Genomic DNA, 25,347 nt, shown 5'->3' with positions numbered 1-25,347 from the left:
CCAAGCAATAATAAAAAAAATAAAACCATCTCGAGATTAAAGTTGCTAAATTTCGAGAAAAAAGTCATTAAATTATGAGAAAAAAGTCATTAAATTACGAGAAAAAAGTCGTTAAATTACGAGAAAAATGACGTTAAATTTCGAGAATAATTTAACGTCATTTTCTCGTAATTTAACGAGTTTATTCTCAACAATTTATCTCGACATTTTTCTCGTAATTTAATGAATTTATTCTCATAATTTAATGACTTTATTCTCAACATTTTATCTCGACTTTTTTCTTGGAATTTAACGACTTTTTTCTTGTAATTTAACAAGTTTATTCTCAACATTTTATCTCGACTTTTTTCTTGAAATTTAACTATTTTTTCCTCGAAATTTAACAACTTTAATCTCGAGATTGTTTTATTTTTTTATTATTGCTTGGCCCTAATCCTCTTCCGTAAGATAGCAACTAATCGTATTACAGTATTTCTCACAAATTAAGAAATTGTTTGAAAAAATAAGAATAAAAAGGAAGTCAACACTGTAACTAAAAGGACGCTCCATAATCTGGTAAGTTTGTGTGCGCTGGGAATCATATTTTAAAATAAAAGTCCCACTTCCAACACAACAGCCAAACAAAAACTTATCGGTCAATGCCAATATTTTAAAAATGCTAAATATCTGCTGATATATCGGCCTACCTTTTTTTTTTATTATAAACTTCAGAGAAAGTGACAAATTAAGTCCACCTAAATATACAGTGTGTTTTACATGTTTTCTCATATGTTATGTTTTTGTCATGAACTGTTCACGTTAATACTTTATTGCAAACATGACATCATTTTTAATTAAGATTATGAATCCCCGATTTTCAATTTGATCACAGATCTTTACTGAAAAACTATAATATTTTGAAATGGCATATAAATACTATTGTATATGATTATGATATATTGAAGGATATTGTAATCAATGCAGGCGCAGAAGAGATCGCAGGTGAGATGTGGATCTAAATGCAGTGAGGTTTTACAAACAAACTGAAACCAGGAACATGATCACTCACATCTGTAAACACAAGGGCTGTATATACACAAGCTAACAGGACACACCTGGAACAATCAGACTAATCAAGAGAGAAAACTACAAAGGACTACAAATATGACACTAGAAACAGGAAGTGCAACAAAAGTCCTGACATGACACGAGAACTTATCACAGGTATATAAATATGATATGTGAAAATGGTGATAATTTAGTGCTGTAGTACCATTTGATACCATCACTGTACCATGAAATCGCAGTACTTTTCATAGGGTAAAACAACAACACTAATTTACTGTATGACAGATGAACAGGAGACTTTCTGCACATGCCCAAAACTAGTGCTCTCACTCTGTTTCTCAAGTCGCCTCATGTTCTTCTGAACACAAGCCTTCTCTGATGCCGTGCCAGACTCTGTTACTCATTTACAGAGATTACTGATAGCTCAGTCTATTATGAAAACAGTGATGACGAGCTCTAGCACATACAGTCAATGACTCAAATCAGCAAACAGGAGCTTTATAAACCTCTGACAGCCACACAGACCTGCAGAGAGCACGAATCACCTGTGATTCACACGGTTTGGTATGTTAGAGATGTGGTGTAGCAGTAGAGAACTTCATGATGGCATATAAGATAGTGTTCCTGTGAAGAGTGCGTCACATCCTGATGCCATTCTCACTCGCACTCTCTGTCAATATCTGCCCGTCTGTCTACACTGCAATGTGTGTGTGTGTGTGTGAGAGAGCGAAGGAGTTACAGAGCTGTGGTGGAGTAATGCTGTACGTGTAACCCCTCCAGTTCGAACCACCCATTCTAAGCAGGGCTCGAACCCGGGTCTCTAGCATGGGAGACCGCAGTCATTAGAACGCCTCTTGAGATCAGGGGAGTGAGGTGTACATGCACAGCTCTTACCGGCCTACGTCCGTTACACTCACCCCCCTAAACCTCACTCCCATCCGGGTCACGGCACCACTGTAACCCCTGCAGTTCGAACCGCCCGCTCTAAGCAGGGCTCGAACCCGGGTCTCTAGCATGGAAGTCGGGCTCCTGCAGTCTAAAGAGTGCCTCTTGAGATCCGGGGAGTGAGGTGTACATGCACAGCTCTTACCGGCCTACGTCCGTTACATACGGTCCCAGTAAAGTACGACAGATTGTAGTGATCTGCTGGATCCTCCACAAACCATCAATAAATATCAACTTGCAAGATCGGGATTTGTGACATGCAACCAGCAATTTGGACACATCTGTGCCATTATATGATTCTGATTTGATAATAAAGTCCACCAGCGAGGTAAAAATACTCTCCCATCCTAACATCCTCCAGACTGGACATTCATCTGAACGATTAACTATCATTATCCTGAAAAACTGTTTGGCAGGACGTCATGACCGACTCAGAGCTTGTTAGTGACTCTAAAGCAATGCATTCATTATGTGAGGTTTTCTCACCTGAGTAAAGGTCAGACGCTCTGTGTTTTACATCCACTGACCTTTACAACATCTCAGTGATGTCACAGAGAGAGCACAAATCCGGACGGATGAAGGTGTTAATTAAAGTGGGAAGGAAATGCCTCCACCTTCCCAAAGGAGATTCATCTGCACCACATCGGAAAACAACAACAAATGTTTTTACAAAACATTTTGCTGCTCCTTTAGCTGCCCAATATGTCAGCATAAGAGACCTGACATATAACATTTTAATTGAATTTTAAGGAAACGTCCTGTGTCAGTGTGTTGAAACACATGTTTCCTACCTTTTGCACTTCAAACACATGCAAATGCAGGAAACGGCTGACGAGGACTTCTGCAAACAGAGCGCTCGCTGCGAGAGTGGATTCAGTGTGTAAATCAAGCTAAAGCAGAAGACAGAAGACGGAAAGAGCCTTCCGGAGGCCAGGAGAGACGCGCGAGTGTCTGTCTGCACACTTAATCTGAGTGATTATACAGACGGACTAATAATACTGCTGTCATTTACTGCTAATCCTCAGACTTAGCGCCATGTCATGCTAATATCATTTGAGACTTACGAAATTAAAAGACATGTCATTTCACATGCATCCAAGAGCACTAATAAAAGCTGAGCCTCAAACCACTAACAACAACATCAAATGATATATTAGCTAATTATTGATCAAATTGAAACCATCATAAGCATGAAAAGTGTCAATACAGTACGGTAAAGGGAAATAGGATGGGTTTTGTTTAAAAGTGCAAATACCACAAAAAAAGTAAATAAAAAAATCGAAAGAAGTGCAATCGGAGAGGAGTGACGTCAAACGAAGTTCATTTTTGTTCGTTTCAGGAGTTTGAGACAGCTTGCCAAAAGCCGGTAAACGCCTCCAAATTCCCATTGGTCCTTGGCGATTATGCAAGTATCTTCTTCTGTTCAGTCCATCAAGGTCAGACGCGAGTAAAAACATGAACACACTAAAAATTATTAACTGGAAATGAATAAAAACTACAATAGCACTGTCTCAGAGTTGTCGTCTTTAGTGCCTCTGTAAGTGCTGGATATCGGTGTGTGTGTGTGTGTGTGTGTGTGTGTGTGTGTGTGTGTGTGTGTGTGTGTGTGTGTGTGTGTGTGTGTGTGTGTGTGTGTGAGAGAGAGTTTTAAATGCCTAGCCAAACAAAGAGACTCCCGAACCAAAGCAGAACATCTTCAAATTCAAGACATAATACGACACCCACTAACTCGTCTCGCAGTGTTTAATTTATCTACAGCACAGGAAATTGAGCTCTGCCCACACACGCACACACATAATACTCTTCAGCATCACAAACCAAACACCTCCACACACCATCTGACTCTCTTTGACGCGCTTGGCTCAGCAGAGGGGCCGGAATAACCGCGGATTGCTGGCCCGAGGACAGAGCGCTGACAACAACCCCCGTCTCTGTGCCGAGGACAGAATTCATCTGTTTGAATGGGGAAGCGGCTATTCAGGAGGTCCAGATCGCCACAATCCCACTGCCTTATGCAGCGAACATCTTTCATGGCCCGTTGGCATTTCACGGCGCTCACCTCAGTCCATCGTGCGGCACAGACGGGCCGGGCGCTTTAATGAGTCCATAACGTGCCGCTCCGCTCCAGATGGGCCCGAACGCGCCTCCTACATTCAGCGTGGCTGCAAGGACACTAACGGGGATGATTTGCATACTAATCTATGGCTGCAAATATTCAGCCTTGCTAATGAAATAATAGCCTGCTCTTCATTTACATAATAAAATAATTATTGTGCCTGATAAAACCTCAAGGGCAAAGCCCGTTCGCAGTCCCCAATAAACACGGGTTAACAGCTCCATCCCCACACGCTCATAAACACCCTCTCATTAACAGTGTTTGAGAAAGAGAAAAACCATGTGAAGTAAAAGTGCAGGACACAAATTCTCAAATTAAAAGTCAAAAATCGATTGCTAATACTGCAAACTGGCCAGATGTGGAAAACAGTGCGGCGGGAGGCGAAGGAATCAATCATAAAGCCATCAGCTGCTGAACTAAATTGAAAAACACAAATAATGATCCAATCAAGATGAAGGAACACAAATAGTGCTCGTGTTGTTTGAGGGAAAATGGGAAAATGTTATTTTACAGAAGGTTAGTCAGAGACGGCGTCAGATTAATCAACTTGACTAGAGATCTCATAAATAAAGCCTTGCTTCTGCTCGCTTTTATTATTATTTCCGCAATGTTTTATTCCGCTCCGTTCTATTAGGATCTGCTATTTTCTTTTCACATGCACTTGTAACTGAAAAAGGAGCCCAGCACAGTTTCAACCTTGTGTCATGAAGCTCAGGGCCAAAGCGGTGCTAGAATGTCACCGCAAGGTGTTTAGCGACAGAATCATAAACTCAATAACGGTTACTTTATTAAAATTAATGCGCTTTACAAAGTTGCGACAACTTTCAAGTCCTGTTTAGTTTCAAAAAACATTAAAGAGGCCAGGTTGTGCCTTTTTGTGCTCTACTAGAACAGGTTTTCCTGCTTGAATGTTGATTATTTTCCTCATAACCAGGCCCCGCCCCTTTATTCTGCGTATGAATAATTTAAATGAGGAATATTGTGAAGATGGAGGCGTTTCAGGGAGTTCAGAAACTCTGATATAGAGAAGAACTGGAACTTTGCAGAGCTTTTTCATGCTCAAACAGCAACATTACACACTATACATGTAAACAATAACAAAAATATAAATTAAAGCATATTAAAAAAAGTGGAAGAGTGAAAGCAAACACATTAACTGGATTATTTTTTACATTGTGCTTCAAAATGTCCTTAAGACAAATTGATGTTAGTGTAACGATTTGAGTTAAAAAACAGTACTAAAATGGTAAAAGCCCATAACATAATAATATGACCGCTGGGGTTGAAGAAAGACAGAAAAACCAAATGACTTTGCAACTTCGGTGACTTTCAAAATCAAACAGACAGCTGTGATGATGGCTAAATGGCTTCTCTCACTTCTACCTAAAACAAAATGTTCAATTATGTAGAAATAACAAAAGGTGACACTTGTCTGTAGGTAAACAATACGTGTCACTTCCTCCACCATGCCTGAGTGCTTCGTTTCACGGCTGCGCGGCGTTTTGACCGCAGGTTTACAGATGTTTTAAAGCAATCTTTGTGTGACTCCGGAGAGTCTAATCTCGCTATTAACATTATTCCTGTAAAAAGGCAGAAGCAGTCTTTTTGAAGGGCACAAAGTTATTTTCTGCTCGTAGAGCAAAATGTCAAAAACGCACACATTGTAAATGGATTTCCTACCAATTAAAACGGCTGAAAGCAACACCTTCAGAGACTGTCAAAATACTCCTTAACCCCTCGCTGGAGGAGCCGTCGACGCGCCCGAACAAAATCACTTCCACCGCTCTGGATGAATCGCTGCATGCACACGACCACTCGCATTAACTAAATAAATAAACTATTAAAAATGTAAAACTACTCTGCTGTCAAAACATCTCTCAAAAAACATAATCAGTAGAGAGCAGGATAACTCTCAGTAATGAGTGCAAAACTGTCCTTCATTTTCTTCATGTAACATACACATTCTAGTGATTTACGGCTGAAATCCGCCCTGTAAGAGCTGCGACAGACACAGATGATGTTTTAGAAACCTCTGCATGACATTAATAACCCCAAAACACCTCTGACCCTCACATCTGCCTTCAGTCTCACGAGGGGTTTTGCTGAGTCTTTACAAATCACTTTTTAAGAGGTTCACACAGAGTTACACATCTCCTCCCCTCTGAGAACTGAAACACAACCCTCACCGGAGTGTGAGACGGGAACGAAGGTAGCAGCTGAAATCAGACACTGGCACGTCTAAGCCGAGGGACTTTAACAATGAAGGACTGCCGAGGTGAGCCTTTGTTTCCAAACATTCTCCCCTCGTGTTCTTCTGGAGATCTTTTGGAAACCATTCAACTTATGTAAATCCTTCATGTGTGCTGAATAAAACTAGTTTGTCCGGCTATGAGCTACTCTACACTCTGCTGATGAAGCAGTTAATAATAAAACTGAACCATCTTCACTGGGTAAGACTTCAGAAATAGATAACTATTGGGTGATATAGTTTAGCTGCAATCAGATAAATTTACATTAAAGTGGTGGTTGGTTATGATTTGACTTTTTTAACTTTAGTTAGTGTGTAATGTTGCTGTTTGATCATAAACAACATCTGCAAAGTTACGACGTTTAAAGAGATTTTAATTTACAGAAATCGCTACAACAAATGGCTGGTAGGGACTACAATGAGCTTCTTCCTGGGTTAGTGACATCACAAAACCTAAAATTTACATAAACCCCACCCCTGAGAAAACACAACAAAGGGGGCGGGGCCATGTTGGGCTGCTTTAGAGAAGAGGAAGAGTTGTTGTAGTCGAGTGTTGTTGTCATGCCGTCATTTTATGCCGGACTGCTTCACAAACGAGGGTCAATTCAACACAAAAGATGAACATGACGGCACATGCTAGTGGATGAGTTGAATCAACTCCACAGCAACTACATCAATTTATCCACTAACCATTCAGAAACGTCTAAAAGTTGTAACTTCTTCCTGAGTCTCTCCATCAGTGTCGACTCCGGTTTGAACAATGTAAGGCTGAACACTTTCCTCATTTTGGCTGCGTGAGATTCTCCAGCTTTGTTGTTGTTGAGCTGTTAAAGCTCCGCCCTCTTCTGGAAAGGGGGCGGGAGCAGCAGCTCATTTGCATTTAAAGGGACACACACAAAAACGGCGTGTTTTTGCTCACACCCACATAGGGGCAAATTTGACAAGCTATAATAAATGAACTGAAAATTCACAGACACATTCTGGGAGACTGATATTACATCTTGTGAAAGGGGCATTATAGGTCTCCTTCAAATAAAATTTGAAATTAAGTAATATAACTGACTAGTTTTCACTGTTACGGTAGGGAGCGCTGTTACACATCTTTTGAAATAGTACAGCATCTGTTCTATGCAAAAACATTTGAAGAAATAGACAGAAGCACAGAAGCATTGCTGACGCACAAATAATCTAAAGCGATATAACATCACTGAATGAAATGTTGACCCATGAAGAGGAAACGACTGTGGAGCGTTGGCGGTGTTGATGGACATCATTATGAATCTGATGTGGAAGAATTTTTTTTTTTTTTGCCCACATTCAAGTTTTGATAAAAAAAGGATGAATGAAGCTAGAATATGTTTGTTGTTGTTGATTAAAAGCAGAGGCTTTGTTCTTGCTTTTGATATATTGACTGTTTACATATTCATATATAAAAATATTCTGGGGTCCATGAACATTTTGTGAATATGATCAAAAACGTTTGCAGGGAAAGAGTTAAAATGAATCAAAACTACAGGTCATAACCACGTCTATTTTTTTTTTTCTATGCACACTCTTAATCATATGCATATTATGCAAAAAAATGTTTCTTCATTTAGATAACGTCACATTCAAGTACTAAACACATAAATTATAAAGGCTATATTCAAGTGAAAACAGCTAAATTTGTCTGCGTGTCTGGATATTACTGCCGGTCATTTAACATTTCTATCGTGAAGCAGTTGTCAAATATTAAACGTTTAGCTACTTATATCTGACCTCACGCTTTGTCACAGTTAAAACTGCAGCGCAGTGCTGGAATTCTGTGAACACTAAAGCCCCGCCTTCTTTGATTTGATTGGCCAAAGTTCTGTTATGAAACTCTAGATGGTCCTTAAAGGGATAGTTCACCCCAAAATGAAAATTCTGTCATCATTTACTCCAAACTGATTGTCATATCCATTACCATGTCCAACTCAATAATTTTGCTATTAGATCACTGAGGCAGAGAAGCCTCAAAACAGAACTTTTCAACTTTTTGTCATCGTAACAACAAACAGAAGAGCCATATTTTGATTATGGGGGGAATATAGTGTGAAAATAGTGTGGTGATCGCATCAGCTCGCGATCAGACTTGTGCGACACGACGGGACATCAGCGTGTAGGAAAACGCAGCTTGTTACTGGAAAAGCTGGAGTGAAAACAGATGAAGCACGGCTGTGACAGTGAAAAATGAAATATGCAGTGTTTTACTCTTACTCTTTTCTTCCATTGTCAAGATCAAACAATCAAGAGGATCCCGCAGGGCGTTCACAGTCCCACTGCCCCCAATCACACAACACGCTTTCTTTATGTGCTGATTGGACGGGTTTATGATGTCACGCAGGCCTAGAGCTTTTGAAATGCGGCCGCACCTTCTCTTCACACACGAGTCGTCCCGCCCTCCTAACAAAGACAGGGTGAGTCTGACCTACTCCACACTCACAGCCTTTGATAATGGCTCCCTGACGGCAGCGAGAGAAAGAGGGAAAGAGAGTCGGCCGGCTGGTTTACTGATGAGACGTCTCCTCTGTAGTTTAACCTGTCCCCGCGCTTCCCTTCCGCACCATTTTACAGCGGTTAAGAACAAAAGACGCGAGTCGGCAGCATGTAATTACCCACGAGCCGCTCGCGACACAGCCAGCACCAATCTCTCATTCTCACTTTTACTCACCGCAATCTCTCTCCCCGACAATAAAACGCCGCCGTGCCACTTCATACGCGATTACCTGACACTTAAAAACACAATGTTTTTCTCTTCCACATCGCAGAGGGGAAAAGTTTGATGTGTTCATATGGCGGTAGCCATGAAATGTCAGGATATGAATAAAAATGCAGTTTCTCCGTTCAGGGGAGCAAAGCTTTTCCACAGGTAATCATCTAAGCGGAAAGCTCTGGTACGGCTGAGCGCTGATGAATTCAGGAATAAACGGGTGGAAAGCGCTGTGGAAAGGGCAGCGAGGCCTGGACGTGCAACGCTTCACCTGCGTTTATATCACAGCGGTGGAAATCTGGACATAAGCTGACTTACAAAACGGGAGAAGAATATGAAAAGACTGAGTTAAGAAGTGGGAAAATGATGACTAGGTGAGTCGAAGAAGCGTGTGTGTGTGTGTGTGTGATAATGGGGTCCAGGGAGGATGGTGCACTTCACTAGCTGTCGCAGTGTTTGAGATTTCTCAGATGCGTTTGAGGAACTGCAAACAATCAAGTGTGGTCCGCCAAAGTGCTGAGAGTGCGAGATCTCGTCCTCGTGTAATCTCCTGCCCGGCTCGGAGTCTGGAGGAAGCGCAGGTGAGATGACAGTGAAAAATGAGTGTCTCATATGCAGTGCTTTGAAGTTGTCACCCCGTTGAAATGACCGGCGTACGTTTACTCTGGCGTCCCCAACAGGTTTCTTAACTAGCTTAACCAGCTGAATTTCACAGTGACGTTTGTTTTGGCGTCAGCTCTCCTCACGGTCTGGATGTGCTCAAGCCAACTCGTTCACCGGACCAAAACCATAACCATGACTTGAGTATTGGGGAGGACCAATTTTTTATAAAGCATAAATAAACAAAACAGTGAAAGAAATTCTAAGTCTAATTCTAGTTGGGAAGTTATCATTTTTGAACTATTTGCAAATAATATTTGCATTAATTTACATTAAAATATGCACACATATAGGCTACTTTTATTTATATGCCTAATGTGTCGAAAACTTAAAAGTGTCTTTTAGGAATTACATGAATCACGTAAATGTATATTTTCAAAATGGCCATATTCGAGCGCTCTTCTTCATGAGCGTTATGAATCTTATCGAATCATGATTCGGATCGCGTGTCAAACTGCTGAAATCACGTGACTTTGGCGCTCTGAACCGATGATTCGATAAGATTCATAATGCTCCGAATCTTCCTGAAACAGTGTTTTGAAATCGGCCATCACTATATAAGTCGTTATTTTGTTTTTTTGGCGCACCAAAAATATTCTGGTGGCTTTATAATATTAATATTAAACCACTGTACTCACATGAACGGATTTAAATACGTTTTTAGTACATTAATGGATCTTGAGAGAGGAAATGTCATTGTTCAGGCCTCACTGAGCCATCAGATTTCATCAAAAATATCTTAATTTGTGTTCTGAAGATGAACGAAGGTCTTACGGGTGTGGAACAACATGAGGGTGAGTAATTAATGACATTATTTTCATTTTTGGGTGAACTAACCCTTTAACGTTAAACTGACGCTTTGCACTGGAATTCACATTTTGCTTCTGTGAACACTAAACCCCGCCTACTTCGATTTGATTGGTCAACTCAATCATTTTGACATTGAGGAGCGCGGTTAGACCACTCAGGCAGACCGGTCATCAGACTAAAAATTTAACTTTTAAACCTTTTTGTCATCTTAACAATATACAGATAGCTGTGTAATGATGTGCAGCAGAGCAGCGCAAGAAAGTCAGTTTGGCCATTTCTAATTACGTCAGTGTCTATGGTGGATACGGCCCTTCTCTGGACAACTGAGAAATACAACCAATAATCTTTTGTCCAGTTAAATAATCATTTTCTATAGTAATAAAATAACATGTTTGCTGAAAGAAAGTTTTGTGAGAGGAAACTTTGAGGACTCGACCGCACCAGCACCACGGCCTTTATATCCGAACCACAACCTCTCTGATTCATGCCAAGAATTTCTGCTTTTCACTCCTCAGAAATCCAATTAAGCTGGAAACGGCCGTATCCTCTGACTAGCCCAGGGCCGGTGCGAGCGCTATTCAAGAGTTGACTTCTGCAGTCAAGGTAAGAAGATTAAAACAGGAGGTGTTCTCAGCGCAGCCCAGATCCCGAGGCACATCCACACAGGCCGTGTTTACCCGATCACCTGTGGAAACCTGTCAGACAGGTAACGCACAGATTCACTGCTGCTGGAAACTCAACGGCTCTCCTGTTTCAGTCAAATGAGGCCTTTATGTTATTACACAATAAATACACTGCATTGTGTCTGTGAGTGACACAACAACATCAGCTGACAGTCCGCCGTAAATCTCTCAACCATCTCCCGACATTCCTGTGATTCCAGCCAGCGCTGACAACACCAAACCAACCCGTTCTCTCGAATAAAATGGAAAAACGTCAGAGTTTTTGTGTCTGTTTTATTAGCGAAAATATCTAAACGAGACAAAGATGTATTTATTTGAGGAGCAAAATTGCGCAAGATAATAAGACTTGTTTTCGGAGAATGTCTTGAATTAAGTGTATTTTTCTTTTTTTTTTTTGTCTGACTGTTTCAAACATTGTTTTTATTGTAATTCTTGTATTTGACTTTATGTTTGTATCTGAAGTTAAAATCTTCATGTTGAATGAAAGCAGTTCATGTGCATGTTGTATTTCCTGAGGCGTACATCTCAGATAACACTGGAGAGCAGACTTACAGCCTGTCAAAACCTGCAATCACTGCAGCACACACACACACACACACACACACACACACACACACACACACACACACACACACACACACACACACACACAGTAAAAGGTGTTTAATGGCACTGATGTGAGTGTTTTGTTGAGGCCAAATCTGCAGATTTTCTGGTCAGCAGAGTTTTACTGTCCACATCTGCAGGAGGTGATAAGCCATAAAAATGACCCACATTTGGCAGGACACTCACACACACACACACACACACACACACACACACACACACACACACACACACACACACACACACACACACACACATCGTCCACCCCTGACTGCAATGGAAAGTAAAGCCCACTGAAAACACTACCTCGACACAAGGCTGAAGTGTGTCATTTTTATGTTAAAATACCCTTACCGAAAGAAGCATACTTCAAGTTAATTGTATTATGAGTAAAGTTCCAAGTATGCTTCCCAAGTATACTTTATGTAGGAAGTATACTAATATCAATATACTGTAATACTGTAGGTATAACAGTAGTAAACGTGTGCTTGATGTAACTAGTTCACCTGTAAGGTTTTCTTTTGTACTGCAAGTCTACTGTAAACTATAGGCTACTATACTTCATACTGCAGGTATAATTGGAAATATACTTTTAACTGTAATTTAGCACCTATGTACAGTACTAGTGATCCGCACATAAAAATTCACAGATTCAGGATCACTTTTCGTGTTTGAGCATCTGAGCATCAACTCAACCATCAGCGTCAGCAATGGCAGACGATGGGAGTAATTCTGTTTCAGTTCTGTTTGGTGATGCTAGAGACGCAGATATGGCACACTTCAGCTTTAAATACTAACAGAGGAGTGTGTGTTTGTGTGTGCTGAGGGCCGCAGAGAACAGAAAGAAAGAAAGAGTGAACGTGTTTCCACTGCAGCTGTAATAAACGCTCGCTTCGACACTGCTGAGGTCAACGCTGGCAGCGAGCTTAAGCGTGAGGTGACATCGCGCACAAACACACGGCTTTCTTTGTGTTTTTCTCTGTCAAGGCAGTTCTGTTGTTGTCAGCAACGTCTATTCAGCACCGAATGGAGTCAAACAGAACAATCTAGAACAGCACGAATCACACACACACACACACACACACACACACACACACACACACACACACACACACACACACACACACACTCTGGTGGTCAGTGCGCCTCTCCATTCCTGAACGAGGCCAGCTCATTGATCATTAACACACACAGTTAACATGACTAACTTCTGTTCCACATCCAGGGTTAAACCAGGGTCAAAATCACAGCACAGCTCTGCTCAAACTACACACTCCTGTTGTACTTCATTAGATCAAAATCCTAAAATGGAAACATATGGAAGCTTGTTTCCGCAACACAGAATAAAAAAGATAAAAGATTATCGTGACTTTTTATCTCAAAATTATGACTTTTTCTCGTAATTGCATGATATAAAGCCAGAATTGCGACATATAAAGTCGGAATCGTATGATGAAGGCCCGGTTTCACAGACAGGGCTTAGCCTAAACCAGGATTAGGCATTAGTTCAGTTGGGATATTTAAGTAGTTTTTATAAACGTACACTAGAAAACAACATTACTGCTGTGCATCTTGAGACAAAACAATGACACTGACATATTTTAAGATATTTGAGTGCAAGTTACTTTCAGTTAAAACAGCTCAAACATGCATTTTAGTCTGAGACTAGCTTAAGACTTGTCTGTGAAACCGGAGGGTAAAGTTAAAAAGCCGGAATTGTGCCGGATGTAAAGTCGGAATTATGAGTAAAAGTTGGAATTGTGAGTTATAATGTCGGAATTGTGAGTTATAATGTCGGAATTGTGAGTTATAAAGTCGGAATTGTGAGTTATAATGTCGGAATTGTGAGTTATAAAGTCGGAATTGTGAGTTATAATGTCGGAATTGTGAGTTATAAAGTCGGAATTGTGAGTTATAAAGTCGGAATTGTGAGTTATAAAGTCGGAATTGTGAGTTATAATGTCGGAATTATGAGTAATAAAGCCGGAATTATGAGTAAAAGTTGGAATTCTGAGTTATAAAGTCAGAATTGCAAGTTATAAAGTCGGAATTGTGAGTTATAATGTCGGAATTGCGAGTTATAATGTCGGAATTGTGAGTTATAAAGTCGGAATTGTGAGTTATAATGTCGGAATTGTGAGTTATAAAGTCGGAATTGTGAGTTATAATGTCGGAATAGCGAGTCATAAAGCCAGAATTGAGAGTAATAAAGTCGGAATTGAGAGTTATAAGGTCGAAATTATGAGTTATAAAGTCGGACTTGCAAGTTATGAAGTCGGACTTGCAAGTTATGAAGACGGAATTGCGAGTTATAAAGTCGGAATTGCGAGTTATTAAGTCGGACTTGCGAGTTATAATGTCGGAATTGTGAATTATAAAGTCGGAATTGCGAGTAATAAAGTCGGAATTGCGAGTTATTAAGTCGGAATTGCGAGTTATAATGTCGGAATTGCGAGATATAAAGTCGGATCTGCGAGTTATAAAGTCGGAATTGTGAGTAATATAGTCGGAATTGCGAGTTATAAAGTCGGACTTGCGAGTTATAAAGTCGGAATTGTGAGTAATAAAGTCGGAATTGTGAGTTATAATGTCGGAATTGTGAGCTATAAAGTCGGAATTGTGAGTAATAAAGTCGGAATTGTGAGTTATAAAGTCGGAATTGTGAGTTATAATGTCGGAATTGCGAGTTATAAAGTCGGAATTGTGAGTAATAAAGTCGGAATTGTGAGTAATAAAGTCGGAATTGTGAGTTATAAAGTCGGAATTGTGAGTAATAAAGTCGGAATTGTGAGTAATAAAGTCGGAATTGTGAGTTAAAGTCTTTTTTCTTGCAATTGCGAGGTTACATCACGCAATTTTGACCTTTTTTCTCAGAATTGCGAGTTTATATCACAATTATGACTTTATAACTCTCAATTGCGATTATATCACGCAACAGTGAGGAAAAAAGTTAAAACTGTGAGATAAAAACTCGCAATTAGCTTTTTTATTTTTTTATTCAGTGGCGGAAACAAGCTTCCACAGAAGTGTGTCATTTTTAATGTCAACATACTTTCTTGTATCCCAGTTTTACATTCAATTCCTTCCAGAGTTGACTTCCTGAACTGAACCATTGTGACTACAGACTATGATTTTCATGATGGAAACAAAAATGGAAAAATTAAAACCAAAATACGGTATTTGTAAAAAAATAAAATGGATTTCATAGGGTGACAGTGGCGTTCAGAGCACTGATCTGTCTATTTGAGCGGTTCGGCATGTCAGAAATTAAAACAGAAATGAATGTTTATTATGGGTTTAGCAGAGATTTCCGTTCATCTTCAGATAAATAACTAATTAACTCAATGACAGCTCAACACCGCACCGAATCCCACGCACAGCTAACCTTCAAAACTCCAGCATGTGCGAGCGACTCACATTCACGCGGTGATGCTGGCAGGTCACGCGTGTGTTTGGCTGCGGGTGTGTGGAGCGGCTCAGAGAGGCTGAGCGCAGCGCAGAGATGCCAGTGAATCAGCCTAGTCATTAAGCCGGGCTTTAAGTCCAGACTAGAGCTGGATTTGAGGCTTCCAGAGAGCAGCACAAACTCCTCCTGCCAGCCCCTACACACACACACACACACACACACACACACACACACTGAGGTAAGCTGATAACAGCCGCTGAATGCTGGCCTGAAACAGAACCAGAATCACACCAATCTGCCGACTTTGTTCTGCACTTCTATAGAGACGACATCTGGGGATTTCTGTAGAACGGATGTGGAGGTGAAGTGTGATTGACCAGTGGCTGACAAGGAAATCTTTGCAAACAGTTGTTGCAATTCTTGGAGAAACTACACACGTCAGGTTTAATTGTGAAACCACAAAAAAACATTTCTGTTACCTGAAATAAACGTTAACTGAAGTAAATAATATATCCCCAAAAAATTATAATTTAAGGCAGCATTTCTCATTTTCATTTATATAGACATACTTTAAAAGCAATAAATGGACACAAAATGAAAAATATGAAACTTTAAATGAAATTAAACAATAAAAACTAATTCAAAATATTAATAAAAACTATAATAGTATCTCAGTTATACTAAAATAACTGTCAAAAACCTTCCTCTGTTGTTCAGTGATGGCAAGTCTTAGTAATTTGAGCACGTGATTTCACAAACAGATTAACTGGGATTCTTCTAAACCGAACCCACCAATGACCTTTCTCTCGCTCACGTACGGCGATAAACATCCCGAGAGGAAGCCTGTCAGAGAGAGAGCGAGAGTCGCTCCCTGCGGTTGTAAATGTGCTCCGTCATCCCTCACAGGCAGGTAAATAAGCATGTTCGGCTCTAAAAACGAGTGTTGAGGGGCCGCTGCAGATGAAATGACGGCGGGGAGTTTGGGAAACTTTATGGCAGCGTTTAAAGAGCAGAGAGTCATTGACTTTACACACCATACTCATGAATCACTCACAGAGGTGCAGAGCGACGCCGCCGGCAGCCACAGGCTGATCACTCATTGGCTGGAGACGCATGTGTAATGTAATATGAGAGTAGAACCAGTGTGTGTGTGTGTGTGTGTGTCAGGTAAGAGTCATTTAATACCGCTGCACACATTCCACACTCCTCTCTAACTCTTGTTCTTTTGTCACATAGCAATTAACCGTGCTGATCCCAGACCAGCCGAACCGTCTTATCCCGACCCAACATCATAACACTCTTTGGGTGGGACCATCTCACTTCATGCTTCATTCTTCAGAACTAATCGCACATGCAGTCATTAGAAGCATAAAAGAGCGTAGAGCGATCCTGTTCTCCTTCTCTCTGTCTTTATCTTCGTCCTCTCGCTCTTCCTGTCTCTCTGCATTACAGTCTTCTGGCTCGGTTTGGGCGTCTTTCACCCTAACAATGTCTCCTGACCTTGAATGAAAGAAATTAGCAACTGATGAGCAATGCAGATCAGGGCGATTAACAGACAGCACAGATAAAAATAATTTAGAGTGTGTCACGTCTCCGCCACGGGCTCTGTTCCATGAGTCCATCACCGGAGTCGGGATGTGTCCATCTGATCATGCTCAGTCCCTATCAAGGATAAATACAGTACTGGACATATGCAGACCCAAAGAAATTAGTAAGCAAGTCTTGTCCATGTCTATTTCAGCAGAAAACAGAGCAAAAATATTGATGACTTATCAAATCACATCTGATACCACATACAATGACTAGTAAGCAGCAAATCATTGCACAGGTGGAATAACTGGCTTTTTAAAAAGGTGACAATCCCTTTGATATGTCCTGACCAAGCTTCCTGTTTCAACTAGTGGTCGACTGATGTAATGACAGCTCAGGAACATCAGTGGTGATGGTGTACATCTTGCATGGATCAAACCAGCAATCCTGCAGCGGAAGTGAAGCCTTCATCTTGTGATGTTGTTCTGAAGACTCCTTAAAACCACATAAATGTGGCCTTGGTAAGGATCTGGTCTGAGTTTAGGGTCTCAGACAAAACCACAGTCTATTTCTGACAGACACAAGGCAATAATCAGCTCAACCACTATCATCACAGCAGCTTCACTCTTCAGGAAGTGCATGGCTCCTGTGTTTCACGTGAACGCTTCAGCATTCCCTCTGTTCCAGTTCATTCAAATGCACGGCCGGGCTCTCGGGCTGACATGTCGTGGTCTGGACGGGTCTGGTGTTGTCTATCAGCCCTGAGGATTAACCAACACATCTCCTCCCCTGAGGTCAGGTTTATCACATGCGCTCTGAACTCACGGTGGATCTCGGGTCAGTATCAGGTTCTTCAGAGCTCAGATTAAAGACTACATCACTCCTTACTAATAGTGTAGATCACATCTTAAAGGGGACCTATAACGCCCCTTTCACAAGATGTAATATCAGTCTCTGGTGTCTCCAGAATGTGTGTGTGAAGTTTCAGCTCAAAATCCCCCACAGATCATTTATTAAAGCTTGTCAAATTTAGGTGTGAGCAAAAACACGCCGTTTTTGTGTGTGTCCCTTTAAATGCAAATGAGCTGCTGCTCCCGCCCCCTTTCCAGAAGAGGGCGGAGCTTTAACAGCTCAACAACAACAAAGCTGGAGAATCTCACGCAGCCAAAATGGAGAGACTCAGGAAGAAGTTACAACTTTTAGACGTTTCTGAATGGTTAGTGGATAAATTGATGTAGTTGCTGTGGAGTTGATTCAACTCATCCACTAGCATGTGTCGTCATGTTCATCTTTTGTGTTGAATTGACCCTCGTTTGTGAAGCAGTCCGGCGTAAAATGACGGCATGACAACAACACTCGACTACAACAACTCTTCCTCTTCTCTAAAGCAGCTCAACATGGCCCCGCCCCCTTTGTTGTGTGTTCTCGGGGGCGGGGTTTATGTAAATTTTGGGTTTTGTGATGTCAATAACCCGGGAAGAAGCCCGTTGTAGTCCCTACCAGCCATTTGTTGTAGCGATTTCTGTAAAAGAAAATCTCTTTGAGCATCGTAACTTTGCAGATGTTGTTTATGATCAAACAGCAACATTACACACTAACTAAAGTTAAATCATAATCAAACACCCTTTAATTAAATCATTTTGTGTTGACATTTTAGCAGCTCCCTGTTTAAATTACCAGAGGTGACCTAAATGTGTAAGTCATTTTCTAGCACAGTAAAGAACGGCATCACGTTAGAGTAATTCTGCCTGAATTCAGAGATGTTGCCAAATGAAATTAAAGCCGTACCATATATTTCTCAACATCATTGCTTAAAAGACTTCTAATTAAATGTGGAAAATAAAACTCAATTCAGACTCTTTAACAAGTGGTTAATGTTTTACTCAAGGCACCGGATTGTGTCTTTATTGATTCAACCATTACCTAAATCTGTTAATTACTTCTGAACACACTTTTCACCTGAAACATCTGATCTTACTTTCATTAATACTATCGAGATGAGCTCATTCTTACTATGGACAAAACCGACCGATATTCAAATCTCTGATTGCACTTTATTTTACAGTATGTTACAGCGCACTAACCTAAGAAAGTATTGGATAATATAACATGGGTTTAGGGTTTAAGTTCAAAGAATTACTATAATATAGTCTAATGATATATTTTAAATAATATATTACTATAATATAATATAATATAATATAATATAACACATTATTTTATAGTGTCATTATAACATGTTACATGTAGTAACTATAGTAGTAACTAACTAACCCTAAACCAAACCCTAATCATATAGTAAGTACATATTACTCAGTACTTATATGTATAATTACAGTGTAACAAAGGCATAAAATAATCTAATATAATGTATAATGTAATTACTATAAGTGCGTAGTATATACATGCGGAACAAGACTGTAAAATAAAACCAACCAATACTCAAATCTCTTTATTGCCTTTGAACGCTCAGATGTGCTCGAGTCAGATATATATGTTAGACAACACTATAAATTCAATATATGCAGATCTCAATATGGTTTTATATCATCATATCGCCCAGCACTAAAACTTCCTCTATGGTAAAGCACTGAGACAGTGTGACTTTCTGTGAAGCTGCTTTAAAAATGACGTGTATTGTGAAATGAAAACTAACTATACATGATTATATGGACAGATATTTATAATTTATAATATCAGAACAGACCTGTGACTGAACAGCTGCTTTATAGGGCTGTGTGTTTACAAACTCAGCCTTTAACTATATCACCAATTTCCACTTTGTTCTGTCTTTCTCTCCCTCTCTCTTTCATGTGTGTCCAGGCATACAGGGCTTCTGCTGATCACTGCCCGAGGACACACTTACAGGCCTGACGGACACAACAGAGAGAGAGAACGGCCCACGGCCAAACACTGCCGCCAACACTCAGCACGCTGGGAAAGGATTTACCCTCCTCCAGTACCACACACACACACACACACACACACACACACACACACACACACTCACACAGATACACAAGGAAGCATTTTCACATCAAATCACTTCAAATTTTTTTGTGCCCAGATATGAAACAATCTCTGCTGAATTATGTCCAGTAAAGCACTTTGTTGCTTCAGGAAACACAAGTCACATGATATGAAATGTACAAATGTTATCTAGAAACAGTCAGATCTGGGATATTCCCGCTTGATATCTCCGGCTTCCAAACCTTGAGGCGCTCTGTTGTCTGATGTTCGGAAGATGACATATAAAGAAACAAAATGGTAACGCTAGCATGATTGTCAACCATTTACTTGACTAAAAACAGTGAACTGTGTACATCTCTATTCTCAACTGACATCAAACACACACATCTCGCTGAAATCCTGACTGAAACGTCTGATTCAAGTGCTGCTCTATTGCACTTTTCCCAGTAGAAAGTTGTAAATTCTGACTCTCTTCAGCTCTCAAACGTGCTGTCATAAACCACTGCCGTATGCAAAATCTACGAGCGAACGCGTCAACCAATTGTGCGATGAGAATTATAGGGCGAATTACAAGCTACAAAATCTGCCTTTTGAGGATCTTCATAAAACACTGAGATCCGCGGCGACTGAAGGAGGTCACCTCCACGACTCGGTACACAAACCCTCGGACACACACTGCGCTGATAACATCCCATCATTCTCCTGACACAAAGAAGCGCGTCAGGTTACATTAGTTACATTAAACTGGGCAACTACAGAGAGATACGGACAGAGCGAGACCCAGAGAGAGAGAGAGAGCTTCAGCGCTGCATCGTCCACTGCCACTCTCAATTAAGCAGCCGGAAAACTTCCTCCGGTCACATCACCACAAACAATAGCCCAACTATCCCGAGTGTTTGTTAATTATAATGTGTTTTGTTGCTATTTGGTCTGTGAAACTCTTTAATTTAACGAACAATAAACAGCGCATTTGAAATGAAGAGACAAACAGTGTCCTCCTGAACAGCCATAATTTACTTTTTAATGTCTATTTTTAATGGGTTGTTTTTGCAACTGTACCTTTAAAATTTCTCTGTGTAAATGACCTCTGCTAACCTCCACATATCTGTTTAGCTTTCCGTCATCCGAGAGCGTTAAACTCTTCTGCATCTCTGACGTTAGGGAACGTTGTGATATCTGCGGTGACAGAGATGAAGGACTCTGGGCTGAGGAGCAGAGCATTCATGAAGACCCCTCAGATCCCATTACAGATCAACAAACTCACTGTGCCAACGAAACAACATGTTTGAGCGTGTTACTGCTCCCAAAAAGACAGTGGATGTTGTAAGTGCTTCATGAAGACCTTAAGCAGCACAGTACGAGCGGAGCCGAGCTCAAGTTCAAGGCTTTCGCTGGCATTTTTCAGATAACGGCCAAGAAAACACAGCATCCCCCATAATAAACAATGTTCACGAGGCGAAAACCTCCCAGCGGCTTCAGCGGATACTCGGAGAATTTGCACAAGTCGAGCGAATGCCTCATTTGTTTTCTCCAGGAGAAGTTGCAGCCATAAATTGTAGTGCGTGAGGCGGCGGCCTTGCGGGAAAAAGCAGACACCTATGAAGAAAATGAAGATGTTAAGAACGCTGACCAGGCTGAACGTGAAAAATCTGAGCTTTCGTCCTGAGCTGCTCATGAAATTCATATTAGACGGTGAGTTTGTGTGCAGAACAGTGGAGCGTCTCTCGCTTTCTGGTTTTCTGTGATTCAGGGCCGTTCTGCTCAGGAGGCACTCAATTTCAAACATAATGAAGCGTATTTTAGGCTCATTAAGAATTTATGCGCATTGTCATATTATTTCTATCATGACAACTCTCTGAAGAGTTCAGCATGGTAATGGATATGATGATGTTAATGTATTTGGTCTTTGCGGAATAAATCTGCTGCTGATTATTAATGCTGCTGCTGCTCCTGATTATTGTTGCAAGTAGATACAGCAATACACACACAGACGTGTGAAACTGTAAATACTGCTGCTGCACAAACAGCATATATGAAATTACCTGAAGCAGATCTAGGCATGTGGAGCTGGGGAAGGTGGAGGGTTTCAGAGGAACTTTACATGGCTGCTTGCTCTACGTTAACCTAGATAAATGTGCATTATTTTTAGCCCCAGTAAGTAATACATTATTAGAAATTGTAAACCCTACTTTTATTTGTGTAAACAAGATGTTGTGCTTCTGTACAATAAAGAAAACAAACAGGATGCACTTTTTGTCACAAAAATGAACCGAAACTCAGTGCCTCACACACATGAGAAATATATCTATGGAACGCTTGAACTTTTAAACAAACCCATTCAAAAACATATCGAAATTGATTATGTGAGCCTGGTCTCATTAGAAAAACGTTCTTGTGGGAACATTTTCACGAGTCGCAAAATACGTACCAATACGTACATATCACTGCAGTTTCGATGTGAAATGTCCACTGAGTGGCGCTAAAAGCATGTTCATTTTTTTGCTGGAACTGATAAACGTGAATATGGTACGTTTTTATGATGTTCTGATTTTAAATTTGCACTCCATTGTGTTTTAAAATAACGTACCACCAACACTACACCTAAACCTGCCCGACAGTGTTAACAAAAGCGACATAAAAAGAATTCGCAATCGTGCCGTTTTAGCTTGTTTTGATCTCTCATCTTTGAGCTTCTTTACCCTGACTCGTTTTTCCTCAGATTCGTACCCAAGGCTTCCTCGTCCAAATCCAACCCCGTATCAGCTGAGCTACCGAACAAGCTTGTTATGTCAGAAAAGCGAAACATATATTAGTTTACAAATCGTGCACTTTGGTAAAAGCTTTTTGAAGTCATAACATAATATCGTGCGAGGAGACGTGAAAACAAGTCTTTATTAATCCATAATCTGACCCCTTAATCTTAACTGTGTATGAAAATGATTAAAAGCGCTTGCTGTTTTCAGCCTCTAGTGTTCATTTCTGTTGGAAACTGCAGTGTTATGTGCGACTCGCAAAAACATTCCCACAAGTACGTCTTTCCACGAGACTTGGATTATGTAATCCGAATGAAAGGAAGTATTTCTCTCTATAGTTTGCGTTCATTATACTGCGGAGATGGCGAGGCAGCATCATCAAAACACTAGTTTATTAATAAATAATTAAAATGTCATTTTTTCCCAACACATTCCTAATCATTACTTTTGCTGGGACTTTGCGGCCAGCTTTATGCGTGTGCTTGAGCATGGAATAGGCTATATTACACCTATATATATATATATATATATATATATATATATATATATATATATTAAATGCTCATTATGATTTAGTATTCTCCTCAGTATATATTTAGGTAAAATTAATATAAATGTGTGATTAGATGACTAATGGCTTAAATGAATAACTACTAGTGGACAAGAAATATGTTTAGTCGGGGCAGCCCAATAATTGATGCTGATTTTAATTCAGTAAAAACAAATTTGTCTTTGTAATGATGACCCAGACGTGTTCTTGACATATTTCACAAGATTCATTCATGATTATGGTTATCACTGGTACCATGTTTCTTTGTTTTTGAATGGGTTTGTTTAAAAGTTAACATTTCAAGCGTTCTATAGATATATTCCTCATGTCTGTGAGCAACACACACACACACACACTTACATAAAGAGAGCAAGAATGAAGTGAACCTTAAAGCGCTGCATTGTGTTCATCCTGACACCTGATTCCTCCGCTAATGTGAGTAAATAAACAGAACAATGTAAAGCTGATCCATTCAGTGCTTTCAATGCTTTTACCAAATCCAGTTCAGAGCCAAACACCTTCCTGAGTGACCGTCAGCCATTTGAACGGTCCTCATGTTCTGCATTATGATACTGTATTACTTTGCTTATTGCACGTCCGGTGAGTGGCACTAAAAGCGTTTAGTTTTATCCGAAACAACTAAATGTGAATCGTGATGTTTATTACCTTGCTTTTTGTACTACGATACGCAGCAGTGTCTAAAAAAAGCATACCACCTACAATAAACTTGACAAAACGTGAGATAAAAACACATTTGCTGAAGCAAACATGCAATTTTAGCTGCTTCTACAAGTCTGTCTCAAAATGTATTAGTTCATAAATCATGCACTATGATAAAAGTGTGTTGAGCTCATAACATAGTATTGTGCAAGGAACCGGGCGAAAATAAGTCTTTATTATTTTGATAATCTGCCCCTGTAATCATAATTTGTGTGAAAAGGAATAAAAGTGTTTTACTGCCACTGGTGTTCATTTGAAACTGCAGTGAAGAGATGTTTTCCACTGAGCCTGTGAATTAAGCAACACCCCACTGATTTACTTTGTGTTTGGCCAATAAGTTTCCTAAAGAGCACGTCATTAGACTAGTCACAATTCATAGTCTCAAAGTGTGAAGGCAGAGAGATGTTTTAATAGTGCCTCTCATTTAATCCACTTCAATGGCTGAAAACTCTGATCTGTTTGTGTCATTACTCAGAAATGTTAAAAGTTTCTTGAAATGCTTTAGCCTACAGTGCCACAGCAAAAGAAGTGATATTTTACACAAGATGAGAGTTTGAAGTGTGAATTGAATGTGAAGGGATCAAAAGACGTCTTTCTACTGAGTTGTCTTCGCCGGCTGCACTCAACAACAAACATACATGGTTCAAAAACATGACAGCGGCCTGACGAATCTATCACTGAATCACTCTGACTCACACTGAACTCCAGAAATCCAGAAGTCAAGAAACTCTTTTTGAATTGATAACTTGAGGCATGTGAGATGCTGACTGGAGGACTGGACATGTGCACACACATCCCATAGACACAATGGTTTTTAAACTGTTCATTCTCTCCCCCAGCACTAACCCTACCACTAACCCATCGCAGAAAACATTCTGCCTTTTTAATAAAACATAGTTCAGTGTGTTTTTAAAGCTATTTTAAATACGAGGACTCGTGAAATGTGCTCATATTTCATGTTTACGGCATAATACCAGGGTAATGCCCCCAAAAACGCACACACACACACACACACACACACACACACACACACACACACACAGGTGGAGCGGTAAAATAAAACACGCCGCAGTGACATTCACTGTCCATCTCCTGTGAGCAGAATGGAAGAGGAGGAGGAAGAGGAAGAGCCATCTGGATGTGCCCCGATCACAACCTCCGGTCCCCAATCCCATATGGCGGCACAGGAGCCCGACACACACACACACACACACACACCCGACACGTTCTCTGCTCAAGCATAACAATAAATTACAGACATAAACACACACACACACCTTCTGTCCACATGTAGTAGCACATTATGAACACACACTTTCTCTTCCTAATTATTTATAGCAGGTTACACACACACACACACACACAGCCGTTCAGCATAGCCATCTACAGCAGAGTATTAACACAAATATCACAAATGCCCTGTTTGCGTTAAAAAACGAAACTGGTGCCGCGTTCGTTCCGTACGTAGAATAGGAAAGGTGGAAGCACATGCAAGGCGATCATTTGTGTTTATAAAGCATATATAGTTGTATTTTTTTCGAAAATGAGTGATGGTTTCTCTAGATGAGACTC

At 40.4% G+C, this 25,347-nt stretch overlaps 1 protein-coding gene across 4 annotated transcripts in view; it reads right to left on the bottom strand.

Moving 5' to 3' along the window:
- Positions 1 to 25,347, bottom strand: part of ptprk (protein tyrosine phosphatase receptor type K) — a 177,196-nt gene that overhangs the window by 133,331 nt on the left and 18,518 nt on the right. The window lies entirely within an intron of this gene.

This window comes from Chanodichthys erythropterus, chromosome 4 (genome assembly GCF_024489055.1).
Source record: "Chanodichthys erythropterus isolate Z2021 chromosome 4, ASM2448905v1, whole genome shotgun sequence".
NCBI lineage: Eukaryota > Metazoa > Chordata > Actinopteri > Cypriniformes > Xenocyprididae > Chanodichthys > Chanodichthys erythropterus.
This window is presented reverse-complemented; position numbering and strand designations above follow the sequence as displayed.